The 20,682-nt window shown below is 37.4% G+C and overlaps 1 non-coding gene across 1 annotated transcript; it reads right to left on the bottom strand.

Annotated features, from left to right (window-relative positions):
- Positions 1-19,090: 19,090 nt before the first annotated feature.
- Positions 19,091-19,198, bottom strand: LOC148549204 (small nucleolar RNA R71). Its single transcript, XR_015898706.1, has one exon. It is a non-coding gene; the product is annotated as a small nucleolar RNA R71 (small nucleolar RNA).
- Positions 19,199-20,682: the final 1,484 nt, after the last annotated feature.

Below are 20,682 nucleotides of genomic sequence, written 5' to 3' on the forward strand. Positions count from 1 at the left end.
GCATGAGATCAACGAGGCAGAGCGAGAGATCGAGAAGAGGCAAAACCAAAAATTGAGGAAGCAGAACAAGATCGAGAGATTCAGAAAACTTAGAGATTGAGAAGGTAGAGCGAGATTGAAAAATTCATAGCACTGAGAGTGAGACTGAGAGTGATGGTGGATTCAATTTCAGAGTAGTAAGAATTATTTTATTTATGAAATTAGGAATAGGTAATAGTTTTTGTAAAGTTTTTATAAAAATTAAACCCATTTACTAATATTTTATTAAAAATGTTACTTAATATTTAATTTTATTATAATTACTAACATTTTAATAAATGTTACAAGATAAATGTGTGAAATATAGTAGTTTTATTAGTCATTATATTTATTGAGATTTTATTTTTAAAAAAATTATTTTACTAAAAATAATTCAATAAAATTTTATAATTATTGAAGTTTAATTTAATTATGATTTATTCTATTAGCTTGAATTATATATTAAAAACTATTTTGATAGATAAAATTTAAATTAATTTTTATAATTATTATTATTATTGTTATTATTATTGTTATTACTATTATTATATTATCATTGTTATAATTATTATTATTACCATATTATTATTATTATTATATAATTATTTTTTTCTTGGCCGAAGCCTTAGGAGAATTAAAAGAAAGAAATGGTTATCAATGGTGTCGGAAGTGTTGGATGAGCGGTAGGAGAAGGGATGATGAAAGGGAAAGGAAAGAAATAGAAAGAGGAGAAGAAAAGAAGTATAGTGAAGGAAGAACATCCGCGCGTATAAGTGCATGGCGCGCGCACGCGGATGATGGTGCAATGGATGCGACGCATACGCGTACATGGCGCATCCGCGTCGATGGCTTATTTCTAGAGTGACGCGTACACGCCAGGTGCCCGTGTGCGTGAGTTCGTTTGTGCCCCAGGCATAGTGCTGGCGCAGTGTAGGCGCAACTCTCGGGAAAATGGCTGGGAGGTGAAATCTTGCAATCCACGCGTACGCATATATGGCGCGTCTGCGTGGAAGGGAAAAAATTCTTAATGCACGCGTACGCGTGCAGTGTGCGTACGCGTGGATGGTGCTTTGTTTTTCAAAATTTTACTGTTTTTGCACCAATTCAAGCATTCTAAACCTCTAAACAGCTACCAAAACACCATAAAACCTTATTTAACACACTAAACTACCAATTAAACTCAACAAATCAATCAAAACATGAATTTAAACTAATCTATCAATATGTACAAAAGAGAAAAAAAGGAAATATTTTACCATGGTGGGGTGTCTCCCACCTAGCACTTTTGTTTATAGTCCTTAAGTTGGACTTATGGGGAGCTCCTCTTCAAGGTGGCTTGTGCTTGAAACTATCTTTGAACATCCACCAATGTTTGGTTCTCCATTTTGCCCCAAGATTTATCATGGATTGAGCTAAGTCTTGATGGGGTTCTTCATAAGCTTGGGGCTCCCAAATTTGATTCTCCTTGTGCGATCCGGGATCCCACACTTTATTTTCACACCCGTCTTGAAGTTGACTATTATTAGTCCATCCGAGTGGCATGACTTTAGAATTCTCATGTGAGCGACCAAACATTCTCCTAGACCCAAGCAATCTAGCTCTATACCAACCCTTGTAATGCCAATCATTAACCATCTCCCTCTTGCTCTTAAAGCCACAAATATTTCTAAGTTGACCATCCATCTTAAGCAAACCATATTCAAGGGGAATAATAAAGCTTAAGTATAAGGAATTTACCCACTTGAATGAAAGGATGGATGGTGATGGCTTGGGGAGAGGTATCTCTAATGTCCTTGCAAGCTCTACTCCCTTGTGGTCTTCCTTGTCTACTTCCACCTCCTCACAAACTGCTTCACTTTAAATCCTTTTTTCATCAATTTCATCTAACTCTTCTCCATCACTCAAATCATAAAGGGGAGGTTGAGAGAAATCTACCTCCACATTGCTTTCCATCTCATTGGGAGAAGGTTCTTCAAGTTCAAAGGATTCACCACCAAGTAGGTTTGATGCATAATCTTCATCACCAAGGGAACTCAATTCTTGCTTCATGCCCTCCAAGTCTTTATTCAAAAATTGTTTTGGAGGTTGTGCACTCTCCTCCTCAACATCAAATTCAATCGTCTTGGAGAGATTTTCTATGATTTAAGCTTCCCACGGAGGTTCCGCATCTCCTAAGTCTTCAACCACTTCTTCCTCTTCTTCAATGATCATAGGCTCCTTCAATTACTCTAATACAAAATAACATCCCTCATTTTTCACCGGAGTTTCCGATCTCCCCTTCATGCTATGCTTTTCAATTAATTCTCCACATGTGACCATGGGAGTGCTTTGAGTGCTCAAGCATTGGGAGGTTAAAATGCTTACTACCTTGGTCAAAGTAGCCACAAATTCTAGTGTCTCCCTTTGCATTTCTCCTTGCCCTTGAAGTATAAGGCTAAGGATTTCATTCAATGGGGATTGGAGTGGGTAAGAGAGTTCATTGTCTTGGAGAAAGGGTTCATAATAGGGAGGTGGTTCTTCTTGGTAAGGGTATGGTGGTGTGTATTGAGGTGGTTCTTGGGAGTATGGATGTTGGAATGGTGGTTCCATGTATAGCTCATATGGTTCAAAAGGTAGTTGGTAGGTGATAAACCCATATTTCATGATATATTTTGTGCTCAATTTAAGTGATTTATTGATAAACCACTATTTTATGGTTTATCTTGTGCTCATTTGAGTAGTTTTTATCAAGTTCTTACCCACTTATTCATACTATTTGCATGGTTTTACATTTTCCTTCCTGATTTTGTGCTATGATTGAAAACATGTTTTCTATGGTCTTAATTTGCTAATATTAATCCTCTCTTATTACCATTAGATGCCTTGATATGTGTGCTAAGTGATTTCAGAGCTTATAGGGCAAGAATGGCTCAGAGGATGGGAAGAAAGCATGCAAAAGTGGAAGGAATACAAGAAGTTGAAGAAATTGCTAAGCTGTCCAGCCTAACCTCTTCGTACTCAAACGGTCATAACTTGAGCTGCAGAGGTCCAAATGAGATGGTTCCAGTTGAGTTGGAAAGCTAACGTTCCGGGCTTCGCAACGATATATAATTTGCCATAGCTGCCCCGACGCCAGGTGACTCAAACGCATGGATCACGCGGACGCGTGACCTGGCAGAAACGCAATCCACGCAAACGCATGGACGACACTTCCGCGTCACTTTCCCGCGACCTGTACATACCAGAATACACTGGGGGCGATTTCTGACCTGTTTTTGACCCAGTTTTCGGCTCAGAAAACACATATTAGAGACTATAAAGTGGGAGAATCCATTTATTCATAATGACAAGCTCATAATTCATAATTTTAAGTTTTAGATGTAGTTTTTAGAGAGTGAGGTTCTCTCCTCTCTCTTTGGATTTTAGTTTTAGGATTTAGGATTATTTCTTCTTCATCATAGATTCAATGTTCCTTTAATTTATGTTTCTACTTTTATTTTATTGCTTTAATTGATATTTATCTTTTCAATTTAGCTTATAAACCTTCCCATGTTACATTTGAATTTATGTTTAGACATAATTTGATGTGTTTCAGATTTATGAATGCTTTTAATTTAATTTAGAATTTTCCCTTTTGGCTTTGGGTGAGTCATTGGAGACTCTTGAGTTATCAAACTCATTTTTTATTGAGCATTGGAATTCTTCAAGAATTAATTCGAGTTCCAATAACTCTAGCCTTTCCCAAGGAAAGACTAGGACCTGAGGAATCAAAATTAATTCCTCAACTTAACTTATCTTCATAGTTAGAGGATAACAAAGTGGGAGAAAAATTCAATTCTCATCACAATTGATAAGGATAACTAGGATAGGACTTTCAGTTCTAATACCTTGCCAAGAGTTTATTTTATTATTACTATTTTATTTTTCTTATCATTTAACATACTTGTTTCTTACTTTCAAAACCCCCAATTTACAAGACTCATAACCAATAATAAGAACATACTTCGCTGCAATTCCTTGAGAAGACGACCCGAGGTTTAAATACTCGGTTATCAATTTTAAGGGGTTTGTTACTTGTGACAACCAAAACGTTTGTAAGAAAGGAATTCTTGTCAGTCTAGAAGCTATACTTACAACACGAATTTATTGTGAAAATTCTAGATCGCGCGAGAGTTTCGTTCTTCAAAATGGCGCCGTTGTCGGGGATTTGGAAACGTGTGCCTTATTATTGGTTATTGTAAATATTTGCTTTTTGGTTGTTTATTTGTTTTTATTTTTGTTTTTATTTTTACTTTTTCATAAATTAAGAGGTTACTGGTTTTTTTTTTAGTTATTAAAATTTTTTTTCAAAAATTGTTCTTCGTGTTCATCTTGACCTTCAAGTTGTTCTTAGTTGTTTTCTTCGTTTTGATCTAAAAATTTTAAGTTTGGTGTCATTTTATTATATTTCTCTTTCCTCATTAAATTAAAAAATATCTTTTCTCTTTATTTTAATTGAATTTTCGAAATTTGCATAAAAAAAATTTCAAATTTTTATTTTAAAATTTTTATCTTATCTTATCTTATTTCAAATTTCAATATTTAAATTTCAAAATTCAAAATTTAAATTTCAAAATTTAAAATTCAAAAAAAAAGTCAAAATTCAAAATTTAAAAATTCAAAATTCAAAATTTAATTTTCAAATTCAAAATTTAAATTTCAATAACCTTTTAATTTAAATTTGTTTTTATTTTTGTTTTTAATTTTTATTTGTTACTATAAACTCTCACCCCTTTGGCTATGAGTCTGGTTACAATTATGTTGTGGGAAGAGAAAATTACAATGAGAACAGACATCAAGGCTGGAATAATCAAGGATGGGAGGAGCCACAAGGATTTGATCAACCCTCATGGCAACAACCACCTCCAATGGACTATCAACAACCGTTCTGTGATGTATATCAAGGCAATGGCTATGGTGAGCGCTATTTTGATTATCAACAATTACCACCATATGCCTATGAACCCTCTCCTCAACATAACTTTGGACCACCATACTCACAAGCCCCTTTCCACCATTCACCTCCACATGACCCTAACCCGTATTCACCATACCAACCACCTTATGAGCCAAATGAACCATACACAGAACCACCCCCATTCCAACATAACTACTCTCATGAACTACCACCTCAATATACACCATCTCCTTATCATTATCAAGATGAACCACCTTCCTACCATGAACCCTTTCTCCCAACAAATGAACCCTCCTATCCACCCCAAACCTCCTTGGAGAAAGTACTTACCGATCTAAACTCTACTATACAAGCTCTCGTCGCCCAAATCGGACCACCAAATACCTTCAACAATCAACCCTCAAGCTCTAGTGCACTTCCTTTTCAACCACAGAATGATCTCTCCATCCCATCACCACCATCCATGGAAGAGCACCCACATCCATCAATCCAAGAGCAACATGATCCCAATGATGCTATTGACATAGAACAAGAGAGAAGGGATCATCTTCGCAAATCCATACTTCATAAGGAGCTAGAGGAGGCCCTAAAGGTGAAGGTAGTAAAGACTCTTGAAGTCGAAGGAGTAGTTGAAGAATTAGTGAAGGAAGACATCAAGGAGGAGTCTGACTTTGTCTTAGAGCAAGAGGAGGCCCAAAATGTGGAGATAGGAGAGACCCTTGAAGATGAAAGAATAGTTGAAAGGAGTTGTCATGGAAAGAAAATCATCAAGGATGAGTACGATTTTATATTAAAACTACTGGACAAAGCAGCAATTCTTAAAAAGGAAAAGTGGTTGAAGACTTGCGAGATGCTGAACCTCCATGGGAAAGTCAAGAAAAAGAGCCTCCTTCCAAGACGGTTGCATTTGATGTTGAGGAGGTTGTACAACCTCCAAGGCATGTCATGGTTAAGGACTTAGAAGAGGTCGATCAAGAGATGGAGACTCAAGAAGAAGAAGCACAACCTCCCATACCCTTGGAAAGCAGTGAAGAGGAGATTGAATTGGAAGAAAGCTACCAAGAGAAAGAGGTTGAAATTGAAGAAGCTTACAAGGAGGTGGAAGTTGTCAGAGAAGAGCACAAGGGAGTGGAGCTTGCAAGTTCATTAGAAACACCTCTCCCAAGGCCATTACCATCCAACATAACGTTCAAGTGGGTAAAATTTCTACCCTTGACCTTTACCTTTTCACTTGAATATGGGCTACTGGAGACGGATGGTCAACTTAGAGCTCTTTGTGGCATTAAGAGTAAGAGGAAGATGGTCAGTGGTAAGAATTGTCCTGCAAGGTTCATTATGGTTGGAAGCTTTAAGTTTAAACGCAAAGGTTGGTGTAGAGCTCAATTGAATGGGTCTAGGAAGCTGTTTGGATGTCTCAGTGAGAATTTAGACTGCGTACCACTCGGATGGAATCATAATGATCAACAAGAAGACGGGTGCAAAAGCAAGATTTGGGACCCCGGAATTCATTCTGGCAATCAACACTCTTGGGGCCTTGTCACTTGCTTTAACCTACTTAAAGGCTTTCTGCGCCTAGTTTGGGATCCCGGAGGCTGTTGGCATTCCAAACATTGGTGGAGCTTTTTGGATGAATTCAAGCACAAGCCACCATAACAGGAAGCTCACCAAATGTTCAACTTAAGGACTTTAACTAAAAGTGCTAGGTGGGAGACAACCTACCATGGTATGATCGTTCCTTTTTCATTTTTATTTAGTTTTATTTGTTTTCGAGTTTTATTTTATTTTATTGTATTAAACTTGGAGTTTTGCATACCATTCATATTAGCATTGCATTCTACATTTTTCATGCATAAAAAAAAGAGAGAGGGAGAGCACGCGACGCGACAGCGTCGCCGACGCGTCCGCGTCGTATGTGCCTCAGGAAGAAAAAGCAATCGAACAGAGAGTCATGCGGGAGCGTGGCTGGAGGCTGCCTTTGGCAAACAAATCACCCCATGCAACCGCGTCGCTGACGCGTCAACGTCACATGGGAATAATGCCTCCCACGCGTCTGCGTCACCCACGCGGACGCGTGACCTGGAAATTGACGTAGCAAAGGGTGCACGACCGAAAGTTGTGCTAGAGTGGTGCTGGACTGGTGCTGAACGCACAAGCCTTACCACGCGGACGCATGGCTCAAGCGTTTGCGTCATACCCCTATAATGGCCACTCACGCGATCGCGTCGATCACGCGACCGCGTCATCCTGAATTTTGGCAATACTAAGTTTTGAACAGAGAGTTGTGCGAGCGCGAGGCTGCCCTCGCGCCAGTAGCACAAAACGAGTCACGCATCCGAGTGACCAACGTGACCGCGTCGACTCCTCTAAGCGCCATCCGTGCGAACGCGTACCCCACACGTCCGCGTCGCTTGTGCCGCACAGCTTAACCTAATCTGCCAAAAATCTTATCTTTTCTTCCCCAATCCTAATTTTTCCTCCCTCCTTTCTTACTTACTTCTTCTTCCCTTCTTTCCCTTCCCATTCTTTTTATCTTTCATTTTACTTAATTTATTTGCATATTTCATTCATTGAATCTTAATTTTGTGTATATTTTTATTTTCTTTTCTAAATTCATTATTTTTCCTTTGGTGTTAAAATTTTCTTATTTAACTGTTGCATCTTCTCTTGAATTATTTTGGGTGCTTAGTGACTTGTTTTATTCTGATTGGGTAATATTATTTAAATCAATGCCAATCTTTTATATCTGTATTACTTTTGCATTGACATGAATTTATATTATCTCTCCTTCCCCACTCTCTTCCCCATTGTTGCAAATTCTGCACCATTGGTATACCATGTGCTTCTATTGTTTTCTCACGTACATGTTGAAGCTTCCATGTAAATGAGACCCTTATCAATTGGCATTAACCCACCCATACTTCATTTATTTTCTTATCTTTACTTCTGGGTTTCTTTTCTTCTCTTTTTCTTTTAGGATGGCCACCCGGAAGGGAACCGGAAGACGTTTACATGGGGAGACAGACAAGTCCATCTGCACAATCTTTGGAGAAAAGCGTCAGTTGGAACAACCCGTCCACTTGTACATCTTAGCATGCACCGAGGACGGTGCAATCTTTAAGTGTGGGGAGGTCGATACCGATCTCCATGGGTTAGTATTTTCTTCTCAAAACCAATATTTTATTTTCTTTGTTAATTGCTGCATTTGCATATTTAATTGCATGTTTGTTTGATTTTATGCATTTAGTTACCACTTGGTTGAAGTAAAATTTTCTTTTTCAAGAAATTTTTATAGTATTTCACTAATTTAAATTAAAAACTTTTTTATTAAAACTTGTTTGAAGTTGTATTTGGAACATAGTTTAAAAAGCTAAGAACACACAACCTGTGAGATTTTGAGCTTATTTATATGGTCACATTATTTAACCATAAATTTTTATTCTTGTGTGTTTTCTTCTCTATGATTGCAATCTTTGCTTTGTTCCATTCTATATGTCCAATATTTAGTGTATTTACATGCTTGCATATGATTGAGGCCATTACTTGTTTAGCTCACTTATCCCAAATAAGCCTACCTTTTAAATCATCCTTGTCAGCCACTTTGAGCCTTGTAAACCCCCATTTATTCTATATTTTACCACATCACTAGCCTTAAGTAGAAAAACAATTAAATATCCCAATTGAATCTTTGGTTATCTTAAGATAGGGATTGTGTAACAATTAAGTGTGGGGAAACTGTGGGAACATGGGTTAATAAGGGAATGTGTTATGTTTTTACTTTGATAAAATATTGAGAATTTGGGTACCTACTCATGTGAGACCAGAAAAATTAAAAATCCATATGCATTGATAAGTTATGTTTATTTTTCTAAAAAAAATAAAAATAAATAAAAAAATAAAAATAATAAAAATTAAAATTAAAAAAAAATAAAAATAAAAATTCCAAAAATATTCAATAAATAAGTAAGTAAATAAGGGGACAAAATTACCCTAATGTTAAGTTAATGAAAAATCAATGCATATGTGATAAAATTAAAGAAAAGTTGATACATAAGTATGATATGCAAAAGTGGGAAAATTATGGGTAGCTAGGCGTGATTCTAGAGTTATATAGAGTATGTATGTTAGGTGAGAGCTTGGTTAGTCAAAGATTCAATTTATAGCTCACTTGGCCATATATATACCTTTACCCTTACCTTAGCCCCATTACAACCTTGAAAAAGACCCCATGATGTTTGCATTGATGCATTAAATAATTGTTGATTGGTTAGATGAAGAACAAAGTTTTAGAAAGCATGACTAGAGAAGACTAGAGTGATTGACCCTAGACACTTGAGAGTTAGAGTGATATACACTACCAGTGAGGGTTCAATGCTTGATTCTATGTTCCCTTCTTTCATGGGCTGTCTTCTTACAAGTTATACTTGTCTTTATTGTATGATTTGAATTAGTGAAATCTGGTTTATGTATATTCTTGGAGAATTTGATTTACTTTTAACCAAGTAGGTAGAAACATTTTGCATGTAGTTGCATTCATATAGATAGGTTGCATTTCATACATTCTACCATTTCTCTTCACTCTTTTATAACTTCTCTTGAGCTTAGCATGAGGACATGCTAATGTTTAAGTGTGGGGAGGTTGATAAACCACTATTTTATGGTTTATCTTGTGCTCATTTGAGTGGTTTTTATCAAGTCCTTACCCACTTATTCATACTATTTGCATGGTTTTACATTTTCCTTCCTGATTTTGTGCTATGATTGAAAACATGTTTTCTATGGTCTTAATTTGCTAATATTAATCCTCTCTTATTACCATTAGATGCCTTGATATGTGTGCTAAGTGATTTCAGAGCTTATAGGGCAAGAATGACTCAGAGGATGGGAAGAAAGCATGCAAAAGTGGAAGGAATACAAGAAGTTGAAGAAATTGCTAAGTTGTCCAACCTGACCTCTTCGCACTCAAACGGTCATAACTTGAGCTACAGAGGTCCAAATGAGATGGTTCCAGTTGCTTTGAAAAGCTAACAACTGGGGCTTCACAACGATATATAATTTGCCATAGCTGCACCGACGCCAGGTGACGCGAACGCATGGACGACGCTTCTGTGTCACTTTCCCGCAACCTGTACGTACCAGAATACGCTGGGGGCGATTTCTGGGCTGTTTTCGACCCAGTTTTCGGCCCAGAAAACATAGGTTAGAGGCTATAAAGTGGGAGAATCCATTCATTCATAATGACAAGCTCATAATTCATAATTTTTAGTCTTAGATGTAGTTTTTAGAGAGAGAGGTTCTCTCCTCTCTCTTAGGATTTTAGTTTTAGGATTTAGGATTATTTCTTCTTCATCACAGGTTCAATGTTCCTTTAATTTATGTTTCTACTTTTATTTTATTGCTTTAATTGATATTTATCATTTTAATTTAGCTTATAAACCTTCCCATGTTAGATTTGAATTTATGTTTAGACGTAATTTGATATGTTTCAGATTTATGAATGCTTTTAATTTAATTTAGAATTTTCCCTTTTGGCTTTGGGTGAGTCATTGGAGACTTTTGAGTTATCAAACTCATTGTTGATTGAACATTGGAATTCTTCAAGAATTAATTCGAGTTCCAATAACTCTAGCCTTTCCCAAGGAAAGACTAGGACCTGAGGAATCAAAATTAATTCCTCAACTTAACTTACCTTCATAGTTAGAGGTTAACAAAGTGGGAGAAAAATCCAATTCTCATCACAATTGATAAGGATAACTAGGATAGGACTTCCAGTTCTAATACCTTGCCAAGAGTTTATTTTATTATTACTATTTTATTTTTCTTATTATTTAACATACTTGTTTCTTACTTTCAAAACCCCCAATTTACAAGACTCATAACCAATAATAAGAACATACTTCCCTGCAATTCCTTGAGAAGACGACCCGAAGTTTAAATACTCGGTTATCAATTTTAAGGGGTTTGTTACTTGTAACAACCAAAACGTTTGTAAGAAAGGAATTCTTGTCGGTCTAGAAGCTATACTTACAACGCGAATTTATTGTGAAAATTCTAGATCGCGCGAGAGTTTCGTTCTTCATTTATTCAACGCTTCACCCACTTATTCATGTGAAATTGCATGGTTTTACTTTCCCTTCCTTATTATGTGATATATGTGAAAAATATGTTTCCTATGCTTTAAAAATAATTATTTTAATTACCTTTTATTACCATTTGATACTGTGATTTGTGTGTTGAGTATTTTCAGATCTCCTAAGGCAGGAATGATTTAAAGGATGGAAAGGAAACATACAAAAATGGAAGAAAATCACAAAATGGAGTTTTTGAAGAAACTGGCAGCGACGCGAACGCATGGACGACGTAGCCGCGTGCCTAGCGCGAAAAGGCAGTGACGCGAACGCGTGACTACCGCGGACGCGCGCCTTGAGCAAAACGCAGATGACGCGTACGCGTGACCGAAGCGAACGCATGATAAGGAAAACTCCCACATGATGCGACCGCGTGACCCACGCGGACGCGTGACAGACGTTACGCACCAAAAACTGTAGAAAATGCTCCCAGCGATTTCTGAAACCCTTTTTGGCCCAGATCCAAGTACGGAAAGCACATATTAGAGGTTATAAAGTGGGAGAATGTATCCATTCATGAGGAGGTAGATTATTATTCACAAATCACAATTTAGATGTAGTTTTTAGAGAGAGAGAGGTTCTCTCCTCTCTCTTAGGTTTTAGGATTAGGATTCCTCTTAAAGGATTTAGGATTTCAACTCTTCATCAGGTTCAATATTTCTTTTACTTTATATTTCTCTTTTACTTTCAGATACTTTAATGCTCTCATTTAATTACTTATGTTGCCAAATTGGCTTATGAACTCTCTATGTTTAGATTGATTTTCTCTTATTAATGCAATTGAGGTATTTCAGATTTATGATTCTTATTTAGCTTTTTTATATTCTTGGCTTTAATTGATTAACTGGAGGCTCTTGAGTTATCAACTTATCGTGATTGATTGTTATGTCGGCTAATTGACTGGAATTCCACTAACTCTAGTCTTTCCTTAGGAGTTGGCTAGGACTTGAGAATCTAACTAATTAGTTCACTTGACTTTCCCTTGCTTTCGTAAAGGTTAACTAAGTGGGATTAACTTCAATTCTCATAGGAGTAACTAGGATAGGACTTCCGAATTTTCATACCTTGCCAAGAGTTTATTTTACAGTTATTTATTTATTTTACTTGTCATTTAAATTACTTGTTCCTTACTTTCAAAACCCTCAATTTACAAAACTCATAACCAATAATAAGAACACCTCCCTGCAATTCCTTGAGAAGACGACCCGATGTTTAAATACTTCGGTTATCAATTTTAAAGGGGTTTGTTACTTGTGACAACCAAAACGTTTGTACGAAAGGATTTTCTGTTGGATTAGAAGCTATACTTACAATGCGATCATATTTTTATATTTCTTTACCGATAGAAAAACCGATCGTCAAAATGGCGCCGTTGCCTGGGAACTGCAAACGTGTGCCTTATTATTGGTTATTGTAAATATTTTTCTTTTATTTGTTTATTTGTTTTTGTTTTTCCCTTTTATTTCTATTAGCTACTATGAATTCTCACCCCTCTCGCTTTGAGTTTGGTTCTAAATTTGTTGAAATGAGTGGAAGCTATAACAGGAAAATGCATCAAGGTCTAAGCAGTCAAAGATGGATGGAGCCAAGAGGATCTGATCAACCCTTTAGGCAACAACACCCTCCAAGATATCATGGGCAAGGACCACTCTACAATGCATACCAAGCTGATAGATATGGTGGACCCCATGTAATTACCAACAAGCCTCATTCCTGTGCTTATAGACCATCCTCTCAATGTAGCTTTGAACCACTACACTCACAAGCTCCTTTTCACCATTCACCACCATATGACCCTTATCCACCACAATTCCAATCCAATTACTCCCAAGAACCACCACATTCTTATTTTGAACCCTCTTCCCCAACCAATGAACCCTCATACCCACCCCAACCTCCAATGAATGACAAACTTCGTGTTCTTCTTCAAGGGCAAGCGAGGATGCAAAGGGGCGTATTGGAACTCACTACTGCCTTAACTGAGGTAGTAAATATAATAGCTTCCCGACATCTGAGCGCTCAAAATACTCCCATGGCTGCATGTGGAGAATCAAAAGAAGAGCGTAGCATGAAGGAAACAATAGAAACTCCGGTGGAAAATGAGGAGCATGGCTTTGTATTGGAACAAGTGGAGGAAGCCATGATAGTTGTAGAGGAAGAAGTGGTTGAAGATTTAGGAGATGCTGAACCTCCATGGGAATCGAGAGCTATAAAGGGTTCTGCTGAGAAGTTCGAAATTGATGCCAAAGAGGACAGTGCACAACCTCCAAAGCATATACCTTGTGAAAAATTGGACAGAACAGACCAAGAAGTTGATTCCATAGGCAGTGATGATCATGAATCAAGCTCTCCTAATCACGAACTCACATCCGCAACTGAACTCCTTGAGCCTGAAGAATCTTATCCAAGTGAATACGAAGATGATGTCGAGGTAGATTTCTCTCAACCTCCAACTATGACTTGAGTGACGAGGAAGACATAGAAGACTTTGATCAGGATGCAGTTGTAGTTGAAAAATTTTGCAAAGAAGTAGAGGAATTCACAGAAGAATACAAGGGAGTAGAAATTACAGAACCACTGGAAACACCTGTCCCAAGGCCATTACCACCTAATACAAGCTTCAAGTGGGTACAATCCATAACCTTTATCTTTACCTTTCCACTTGAATATGGTTTTCTTGAAACAGATGGTCAGCTTAGAGCTCTCTGCGGCTTTAAGAGTAAGAGGGAAATGGCTCATACTCAGAGCTGATGTACAAGGTTCAATAAGGTTCCGTGCTTTTATTCGAAGTGCAAGGATTGGTATCAAGTTCAATTGAATGGGTCTCAAGAGGCGTTTGGTCATCTTGGTGAGAACACAATTTCTAAACCGCCCGGATGGAAGAATATAGATCAAGCCAAAGGTGGATTTAAAAGCAAAGTTTGGGATCTTGGAAAATATTCTGACATTCGTCACCCCGGGAGCCAGAGAATCTGTTTGAAGCTGCTCAAAAACTTTACATGCCTAGTTTGGGACCCCGGAGGCCGTTGGCATTCCAAACATTGGTAGATTTTTCTGGATGAATTTAAGCATAAGCCACCATAATAGGAAGCTCATCCAATGTCCAACTTAAGGACTTTAACTAAAAGTGCTAGGAGGGAGACAACCCACCATGGTATGGTTGTTTCTTTTTCAATTTTATTTCGTGTTGTTTGTTTTTTATATTATATTATTTTCATTGAACCTGAATATTATTCATTAGCATTACATACTGCATAATTGCATAATTGCATAAAAAAAAGCGCGCGACGCGACCGCGTTGCTAACGCGTTTGCGTCAGTCGCGAAAAACTCCTCCCACGCGTTTGCGCGCGTGATCTGGAAATCGGCGTAAAAATCCAACGCCCAGAAATCTGGGCTGGAATCGTGCGGCTGGCGTGCGTTTAGCACAAAACGGCTCACTCGTTCGCGTCCCTGACGCGAACGCGTCACTTGCAGAACGCCTATCCCACACGAAAGCGTGAGTGACGCGTCCGCGTCGCGTGGATAGCATGGCACCCTAATGGAGACAGAGAGTTGCACTGAAACGACGCTGGAATTGTGCGTTTAGCACAATTTACAGCGACGCGGTCGCGTGCCTTACACGTCCGCGTCATCCATCTTGTACCCAACCCGCTCGATCGCGTAAATCACGCGACCGTGTCAATCCCATTTCACCATAGCCACGCGATCACGTGCCCCACGCGTTCGCGTGGATGCAAAATCACTAACGCCAACCACGCGACACCCTATTCCCCCCCCCCCCCCGCGTCACCATTCTCTTCCCCCCAACCCCCCCTCTGCTCCCTCTCTGCTCCCCACCCAAACACCACCACCCCTAACTACCACTCCGACCGCCGCACCACTGATGAGCGGATAATTTATACGCTTTTTGGCATTGTTTTTACATAGTTTTCAGTATGATTTAGTTAGTTTTTAGTATATTTTTATTAGTTTTTAATTAAAAATCACATTCTAGACTTTACTATGAGTTTGCGTGTTTTCCTGTGATTTCAGGTATTTTCTGGCTGAAATTGAGGGACTTGAGCAAAAATCAGATTCAGAGGTTGAAGAAGGACTGCAGACGCTATTGGATTCTGACCTTCCTGCACTCAAAGTGGAATTTCTTGAGCTACAGAACTCCAAATGGTGCGCTCTCAATTGCGTTGGAAAGTAGACATCCAGGGCTTTCCAGCAATATATAATAATTCATACTTTGCCCAAGTTTAGATGATGCAAACTGGCGTTCAACTCCAGTTGCATGCTGCATTCTGGAGTTAAATGCCAGAAACAGGTTGCAAAGTGGAGTGAAACGCCAGAAACAGGTTACAAACTGGCGTTCAACTCTGAGAGGAGCCTCTACACGTGTAAAGCTCAATGCTCAGCCCAAGCACACACCAAGTGGGCCCCAAAAGTAGATTTCTGCATCATTTACTTATCTCTGTAAACCCTAGTAACTAGTTTTGTATAAATAGGACTTTTTACTATTGTATTTACATCTTGAGTTTCATCTTTAGTTCAGGTTTGGGGGCTGGCCATTCGGCCATGCCTGAACCTTCATCACTTATGTATTTTCAACGGTAGAGTTTCTACACACCATAGATTAAGGTGTGGAGCTCTGCTGTTCTCATGAATTAATGCAAAGTACTATTATTTTTCTATTCAATTCAAGCTTATTCCTTCTCTAAGATATCCATTCGCACCCAAGAACATGATGAATGTGATGATTATGTGACGCTCATCATCATTCTCACTTATGAACGCGTGTCTGACAAACACTTCTATTCTACATGCAAACAAGCTAGAATGAGTATCTCTTAGATATCTAATACAGAGGACCGAGTCCGAGATATTAGAGTCTTCGTGGTATAAGTTAGAACCCATGGATGGCAATTCTTGAGATCCGGAAAGTCTAAACCTTGTCTGTGGTATTCCGGGTAGGATCTAGGAAGGGATGGCTGTGACGAGCTTCAAACTCGCGAGTGCTGGGCGTAGTGACAGACGCAAAAGGATAGTAAATCCTATTCCAGTATGATCGAGAACCGACAGATGATTAGCCATGCAGTGACAGCGCATTGGACCATTTTCACAGAGAGGATGGGATGTAGCCATTGACAACGGTGATGCCCTACATAAAGCTTGGCATGGAAGGGAGTAGGAATGATTGGATGAAGACAGCAGGAACGCAGAGGTTTAGAGGAACGAAGGCATCTCTATACGCCTATCTAAAATTCTCACCAATGAATTACATAAGTATCTCTATCCTAGTTTATGTTTTATTTAAGTTTTAATTATTAAAACTCTATAACCTTTTGAATCTGCCTGACTGAGATTTACAAGGTGACCATAGCTTGCTTCAGGCCGACAATCTCCGTGGGATCGACCCTTACTCACGTAAGGTTTATTACTTAGATGACCCAGTGCACTTGCTGGTTAGTTGTGCGAAGTTGTGATAAAGAACTAAGATTATGAACGTGCGTATTGAGTTTTTAGCACCGTTACCAAGGAAGGAACGATCACGATTTCGCACACCAAGTTTTTGGCGCCGTTGTCGGGGATTGTTCGAGTTTGGACAACTGACGGTTCATCTTGTTGCTCAGATTAGGTAATTTTATTTTAATTTTAAGTTTTTGTTGTTATTATTTTTTATTTTCGAAAAAATTTCAAAAAATTTTTAAAAATAAATATTTTCAAAAATATATTTTTATTCAAAATTTTTAAGAAATAATTCTAGAGTTTCATGAAGCATGTTGAAGCCTGGCTGGCTTAAAGCCATGTCTAATTCATTTGGATTTGGGCTTCCACCTATCAGTATATAATGAAGTTGGATGAAGTATCAGCTGTTGTATGCCTGATTTGTATGCTGAAGCTTGGCTGGCCATTGGCCATGTCTAGTGTTTTGGACCGGAGCTTTCACTGAAAGTTTGGCTGGCTAGTAAGCCATGTCTAATTCCTGGACTGGAGCTTTAGACTAACACTGCAAGATTCCTGGAATTCCTATTAAAAAATTTGAAATCCTTATTTTTCTTTTTCAAAATAATTTTCAAAAAATTTTAAAAAAATTAATAAAATCATAAAATCAAAAATATTTTTTGTGTTTCTTGTTTGAGTCCTGAGTCAAATTTTAGGTTTGGTGTCAATTGCATGTTTTTAAAATTTGTGCATTTTTCGAAAACTCATGCATATGTTCTTCATGATCTTCAAGTTGTTCTTGATGAATTGCTTTGTTTGATCTTTGCATTTTCTTATTGTGCATCTTTTCTTGTTTCTCATATGCATTTTGGAATTATTAATGTCTCAACATTGAAAATTTCTAAGTTTGGTGTCTTGCATGTTTTTCTTTTCTTAAAAATTTTCAAAAATAATTTCTTGGTGTTCATCTTGACATTCAAAGTGTTCTTGGTGTTTATCTTGACATTCATAGTGTTCTTGCATGCATTGTGTGTTTTGATTCATAATTTTTATGTCTTGAGTCTTTTGGTTGTTTTTCTCTTTCTTTTCATTAAAAATTCAAAAAATAAAAAAATATCTTTCCCTTTTTCTCTCATAAATTTTAGAAAATTTGAGTTGACTTTTTCAAAAATTTTTAAAATCTAGTTGTTTCTTATGAGTCAAATCAAATTTTCAATTTAAAAATTCTATCTTTTTCAAATCTTTTTCAAAAATCAATTCTTTTTCAATTTTCTTCTTAATATTTTCGAAAATTTCAAAATTTAGTTTCAAAATCTTTTTCTTATTTTGTTTCATAATTTCAAAATCTCTACTAACAATTAATGTGATTGATTCAAAAAATATTAAGTTTGTTACTTGCCTAATAAGAAAGGTTCAATCTTTAAATTTTAAATCATATATTTTTGTTTCTTATTAGTCAAGTAATCAACTTTAATTTTCAAAATCAAATCTTTTTAAATTTCTTTTTCAAATCTTTTTCAAAATAAATTTCAATCACATCTTTTTCAAAATCAATTTCAAAATCCTTTCTAACTTCTTTTCTAACTTCTTATCTTTTCAAAAATTAAGTTTCAAATCTTTTTCAATCAATCTTATCTTTTTGTTTGGTTCTTATCTTTTTCAAAACTACCTAACTAATTTCCTCTCTTCAATTTTCGAAAATCACCTTCCTTTTTTTTTTTCAAAATTCCTTTTTAATTAACTAATTGTTTTAACTTTTAATTTAATTTCATTTTTCTTTTTTTTTAATTTTCGAATTTTAATTATAATTTTAAATTAAAAATAAAAATATTTTTCTTTTCTTTTCAATTATTTTCGAAAATTTTTTTCTCTCATCTCCTTCTAATTATTTATTTATTTACTAACACTTTTCTTCATCTCAAAATTCAAACCCTCTCTTCCTCTTGGTGTTCGAATTTCTCTTCTTCTATTCTCTTCTTATACTTACATAAGGAATCTCTATATTGTGACATAGAGGATTCCTCTTCTTTTCTGTTTTCTTCTTTTTCATATGAGCAGGAACAAGGATAAGAACATTCTTGTTGAAGCTGACCCTGAACCTGAAAAGGACTCTGAAGAGGAAGCTAAGGGAAGCTAAAGCATAACTCTCTAGAGAAAATCTGACAGAAATTTTCGAAAAAGAAGGAGGCATGGCCGAAAATAATAACAATGCAAGGAAGATGCTTGGTGACTTTACTGCACCTAATTCCAATTTACATGGAAGAAGCATCTCAATCCCTGCCATTGGAGCAAACAATTTTGAGCTGAAACCTCAACTAGTTTCTCTGATGCAACAGAATTGCAAGTTTTACGGACTTCCATCCGAAGATCCCTTTCAGTTCTTAACTGAATTCTTGCAGATCTGTGATACTGTTAAGACCAATGGGATTGATCCCAAGGTCTACAGGCTTATGCTTTTCCTATTTGCTGTAAGAGACAGAGTTAGAATATGGTTGGACTCTCAACCTAAAGACAGCCTGAACTCTTGGGATAAGCTGGTCATGGCTTTCTTAGCCAAGTTCTTTCCTCCTCAAAAGCTTAGCAAGCTTAGAGTGGATGTTCAAACCTTCAGACAGAAGGAAGGTGAATCCCTCTATGAAGCTTGGGAGAGATACAAGGAACTGACCAAAAAGTGTCCTTCTGACATGCTTTCAGAATGGACCATCCTGGATATATTCTATGATGGTCTGTCTGAATTATCAAAGATGTCATTGGACCATTCTGTAGGTGGATCCATTCACCTAAAGAAAACGCCTGCAGAAGCTCAAGAACTCATTGACATGGTTGCAAATAACCAGTTCATGTACACTTCTGAAAGGAATCTTGTGAATAATGGGACGCCTCAAAGGAAGGAAGTTCTTGAAATTGATACTCTGAATGCCATATTGGCTCAGAATAAAATATTGACTCAGCAAGTCAATATGATCTCTTAGAGTCTGAATGGATTGAAGAAATCATCCAACAGTACTAAAGAGGCATCTTCTGAAGAAGAAGCTTATGATCCTGAGAACCCTACAATAGCAGAGGTAAATTACATGGGTGAACCCTATGGAAACACCTATAATCCCTCATGGAAAAATCATGCAAATTTCTCATGGATGGATCAACAAAAGTCTCAACAAGGCTTTAATAATGGTGGAAGAAACAGGTTTAGCAATAGCAAGCCTTTTCCATCATCCACTCAGCAACAGACAGAGAATTCTGAGCAGAATCCATCTAGCTTAGCAAATATAGTCTCTGATCTATCTAAGGCCACTTTAAGTTTCATGAATGAAACAAGGTACTCCATTAGAAATTTGGAGGCACAAGTGGGCCAGCTGAGTAAAAGAGTCACTGAAACCCCTCCTAGTACTCTCCCAAGCAATACAGAAGAGAATCCAAAAAGAGAGTGCAAGGCCATTGATTTAACCATCATGGCCGAACCCAGAGAGGAGGAGGAGGACGTGAATCCTACTGAGGAAGACCTTCTGGGACGTCCAGTGACCAATAAGGAGTTTCCCTTTGAGGAACCAAAGGAATCTGAGGCTCAATTAGAGACCATAGAGATTCCATTGAACCTCCTTCTGCCCTTCATGAGCTCTGATGAGTATTCTTCCTCTGAAGAGGATGAAGAAATTACTGAAGAGCAAGTTGCTAAGTACCTTGGTGCAATCATGAAGCTGAATGCCAAATTATTTGGTAATGAGACTTGGGAAGATGAATCTCCCTTGCTCACCAATGAACTAAATGCATTGGATAGGCAGAAATTGTCTCAAAAGAAATAGGATCCTGGCAAATTCTTAATACCATGTACCATAGGCACCATGACCTTTGAGAAGGCTCTGTGTGACCTGGGGTCAGGAATAAACTTAATGCCACTCTCTGTAATGGAGAAACTTGGGATCTTTGAGGTGCAAGCTGCTAGAATCTCATTAGAGATGGCAGACAACTCAAGAAAACAGGCTTATGGACAAGTAGAGGACGTGTTAGTAAAGGTTGAAGGCCTTTACATCCCTGCTGATTTCATAATCCTAGACACTAGGAAGGAAGAGGATGAATCCATCATCCTTGGAAGACCCTTCCTAGCCACAACAAGAGCTGTGATTGATGTGGACAGAGGAGAGTTGGTCCTCAAACTGAATGAGGACAACCTTGT

This window comes from Arachis ipaensis, chromosome B8, assembly GCF_059453495.1.
Source record: "Arachis ipaensis isolate K30076 ecotype BB chromosome B8, ASM5945349v1, whole genome shotgun sequence".
NCBI lineage: Eukaryota > Viridiplantae > Streptophyta > Magnoliopsida > Fabales > Fabaceae > Arachis > Arachis ipaensis.